The sequence below is a fragment of the Chiloscyllium punctatum genome, unplaced genomic scaffold, assembly GCF_047496795.1.
Source record: "Chiloscyllium punctatum isolate Juve2018m unplaced genomic scaffold, sChiPun1.3 scaffold_1082, whole genome shotgun sequence".
Lineage (NCBI taxonomy): Eukaryota > Metazoa > Chordata > Chondrichthyes > Orectolobiformes > Hemiscylliidae > Chiloscyllium > Chiloscyllium punctatum.
In genome coordinates this window covers 5,731-10,000 of record NW_027310816.1, presented here as the reverse complement: position 1 = coordinate 10,000, position 4,270 = coordinate 5,731, and positions in this window count along the sequence as shown.

Sequence of the window (4,270 nt, the reverse complement as noted above, 5' to 3'; positions counted from 1 at the left end):
TTTTTCGGGTCGGTACAAATCAGTAACCACTGACACTTAGAATATTTTCGGGTTGGTATAAATCAGTAACCACCGACACTTAGAATATTTTCGAGTTGGTATAAATCAGTAACCACTGACACTTAGAATTTTTTCGAGTTGGTATAAATCAGTAACCACTGACACTTAGAATATTTTCGGGTTGGTATAAATCAGTAACCACCGACACTTAGAATATTTTCGGGTTGGTATAAATCAGTAACCACTGACACTTAGAATTTTTTCGGGTCGGTACAAATCAGTAACCACTGACACTTAGAATATTTTCGGGTTGGTATAAATCAGTAACCACCGACACTTAGAATATTTTCGAGTTGGTATAAATCAGTAACCACTGACACTTAGAATTTTTTCGAGTTGGTATAAATCAGTAACCACTGACACTTAGAATATTTTCGGGTTGGTATAAATCAGTAACCACCGACACTTAGAATATTTTCGAGTTGGTATAAATCAGTAACCACTGACACTTAGAATATTTTCGACTTGGTATAAATCAGTAACCACTGACACTTAGAATATTTTCGGGTTGGTATAAATCAGTAACCACCGACACTTAGAATATTTTCGAGTTGGTATAAATCAGTAACCACCGACACTTAGAATTTTTTCGAGTTGGTATAAATCAGTAACCACTGACACTTAGAATATTTTCGGGTTGGTATAAATCAGTAACCACCGACACTTAGAATATTTTCGAGTTGGTATAAATCAGTAACCACTGACACTTAGAATTTTTTTCGAGTTGGTATAAATCAGTAACCACTGACACTTAGAATATTTTCGACTTGGTATAAATCAGTAACCACTGACACTTAGAATATTTTCGGGTAGGTATAAATCAGTAACCACCGACACTTAGAATATTTTCGAGTTGGTATAAATCAGTAACCACCGACACTTAGAATTTTTTCGAGTTGGTATAAATCAGTAACCACTGACACTTAGAATTTTTTCGGGTTGGTATAAATCAGTAACCACCGACACTTAGAATATTTTCGAGTTGGTATAAATCAGTAACCACTGACACTTAGAATTTTTTCGGGTCGGTATAAATCAGTAACCACTGACACTTAGAATTTTTTCGAGTTGGTATAAATCAGTAACCACTGACACTTAGAATATTTTCGGGTTGGTATAAATCAGTAACCACTGACACTTAGAATTTTTTCGACTTGGTATAAATCAGTAACCACTGACACTTAGAATTTTTTCGGGTTGGTATAAATCAGTAACCACTGACACTTAGAATATTTTCGGGTTGGTATAAATCAGTAACCACTGACACTTAGAATTTTTTCGGGTTGGTATAAATCAGTAACCACCGACACTTAGAATTTTTTCGGCTCAGTAGAAATCAGTAACCAAGCGCATTTTTGAATTGGTTACTGATTTCTCCGTTCGAGTTGCGGCTGCGGTTGGCTTCAAATAGTGGTGGGGGCTTAATTATCGCCGAGGGGAGCATGTCCCGGTGGTGTGGCCGAGGATGGAGTGCCTTTTGAAGGGGGTGTTTCTGAATTTGGACCCTTTTTGAGTTGCATGGCCGGATGGGTGTGGTTTTGAAGGGTGTGTCTGTCTGGAGTGGCACCGGCGTTGGTGTGAGGCTGAGGGTGGGCGTTCGGTTCCTGGTTAGGGATAGGGAAAGGGTGAGACTTAGCTTTAGTGCTCGTGCCCCCGATTTTGGTAATGTTTGACGTCAATTTTCCAAGGAGGCGAATGCAAGGCTTCAGAGGGACTTTGAGTGTTCGGGGGCGGGGTAGCTCAGCCGGATTTGCCCCGGCGGTTCTGCGGACGGTGTTGACTTCGAGGGCGGACCGGCCCCCGTGTTCAGTCCGAATATCGTGCATTGTTAACGGCGGGAAGTGTTCCAAAAGGGAATGGGATTGAATGTGACTGCTGAAGCCGACTTTGAGACCTGTAACGCGGGTAGCTCAGCCGGATTTGACCCGGCGGTTCTGGCGACGGTCTCGCCTTCGAGGGGGGAGCGCCCCGCGTGTTCAGGCCGAATTTTGTGCATTTCCATCGGCGGGAAGAGGTCCAAACGGGAATGGGATTGAATGTGACTGCTGAAGCCGACATTGAGACCTCTAACGCGGGTAGCTCGGCAGGATTTGACCCGGCGGTTCTGCCGAAGGTCTCACCTTCGAGGGGGGAGCGTCCCGCGTGTTCAGGCCGAATATCGTGCATTGTTAACGGCGGGAAGTGTTCCAAACGGGAATGGGATTGAATGTGACTGCTGAAGCCGACATTGAGACCTCTAACGCGGGTAGCTCGGCCGGATTTGACCCGGCGGTTCTGGCGACGGTCTCGCCTTCGAGGGGGGAGCGTCCCGCGTGTTCAGGCCGAATTTTGTGCATTTCCATCGGCGGGAAGAGGTCCAAACGGGAATGGGATTGAATGTGACTGCTGAAGCCGACATTGAGACCTCTAACGCGGGTAGCTCGGCCGGATTTGACCCGGCGGTTCTGCCGAAGGTCTCACCTTCGAGGGGGGAGCGTCCCGCGTGTTCAGGCCGAATTTTGTGCATTTCCATCGGCGGGAAGAGGTCCAAACGGGAATGGGATTGAATGTGACTGCTGAAGCCGACATTGAGACCTCTAACGCGGGTAGCTCGGCCGGATTTGACCCGGCGGTTCTGCCGAAGGTCTCACCTTCGAGGGGGGAGCGCCCACCGTGTACAGGCCGATTTTCATGCATTTCCAACCGTGGGAAGGGGTCCGAAAGGGGATGGGGGTGAACGTGACTGCTCAACCCGACTTTGAGACCTGTAACGCGGGTAGCTCAGCCGGATTTGACCCGGCGGTTCTGGCGACGGTCTCGCCTTCGAGGGGGGAGCGCCCCGCGTGTTCAGGCCGAATTTTGTGCATTTCCATCGGCGGGAAGAGGTCCAAACGGGAATGGGATTGAATGTGACTGCTGAAGCCGACATTGAGACCTCTAACGCGGGTAGCTCGGCAGGATTTGACCCGGCGGTTCTGCCGAAGGTCTCACCTTCGAGGGGGGAGCGCCCACCGTGTACAGGCCGATTTTCATGCATTTCCAACCGTGGGAAGGGGGCCGAAAGGGGATGGGGGTGAATGTGACTGCTCAACCCGACTTTGAGGCATCTAACCCGGGTAGCTCAGCCGGGTTTGACCCGGCGGTTCTGCCGACTGCCTCGCCTTCGAGGGGGGAGCGTCCCCCGTGTACAGGCCGATTTTCATGCATTTCGAACCGTGGGAAGTGGCCCAAAAGGGGATGGGGGTGAATGTGACTGCTCAACCCGACTTTGGCGCTTCCGAGCCGGGTAGCCCGGCCGGGTTTGACCCGGCGGTTCTGCCGTCGGTCTCGCCTTCGAGGGCGGAGCCTCCCCCGTGTACAGGCCGATTTTATGCATTTGCAACGGTGGGAAGTTGCCCAAAAGTCGATGGGAGTGAATGTGACTGCTCAACCCGACTTTGAGACTTTTAAGCCGGGTAGCTCAGCCGGGTTTGACCCGGCGGTTCTGCCGACGGTCTCGCCTTCGAGGGGGGAGCCTCCCCCGTGTACAGGCCGATTTTCGTGCATTTCCAACGGTGGGAAGAGGTTCAAAAGGGGATGGGAGTGAATGTGACTGCTCAACCCGACTCTGAGGCTTCTAACCCGGGTAGCTCGGCCGGGTTTGATCCGGCGGTTCTGCCGACGGTCTCGTCTTCGAGGCCGGTGCCTCCCCCGTGTACAGGCCGATTTTCGTGCATTTCCAACGGTGGGAAGTGGTCCAAAAGGGAATGGGGGTGGACGTGTCTGCTCATACCGACTTTGAGACTTGTAAGCCGGGTAGCTCAGCCGGGTTTGACCCGGCGGTTCTGCCGACGGTCTCGCCTTCGAGGGGGGAGCCTCCCCCGTGTACAGGCCGATTTCCGTGCATTTCCAACGGTGGGAAGAGGTTCAAAAGGGGATGGGAGTGAATGTGACTGCTCAACCCGACTCTGAGGCTTCTAACCCGGGTAGCTCGGCCGGGTTTGATCCGGCGGTTCTGCCGACGGTCTCGTCTTCGAGGCCGGTGCCTCCCCCGTGTACAGGCCGATTTTCGTGCATTTCCAACGGTGGGAAGAGGTTCAAAAGGGGATGGGGGTGAATGCGACTGCTCAACCCGACTCTGAGGCTTCTAACCCGGGTAGCCCGGCCGGGTTTGACCCGGCGGTTCTGCCGTCGGTCTCGCCTTCGAGGGCGGAGCCTCCCCCGTGTACAGGCCGATTTTCATGCATTTGCA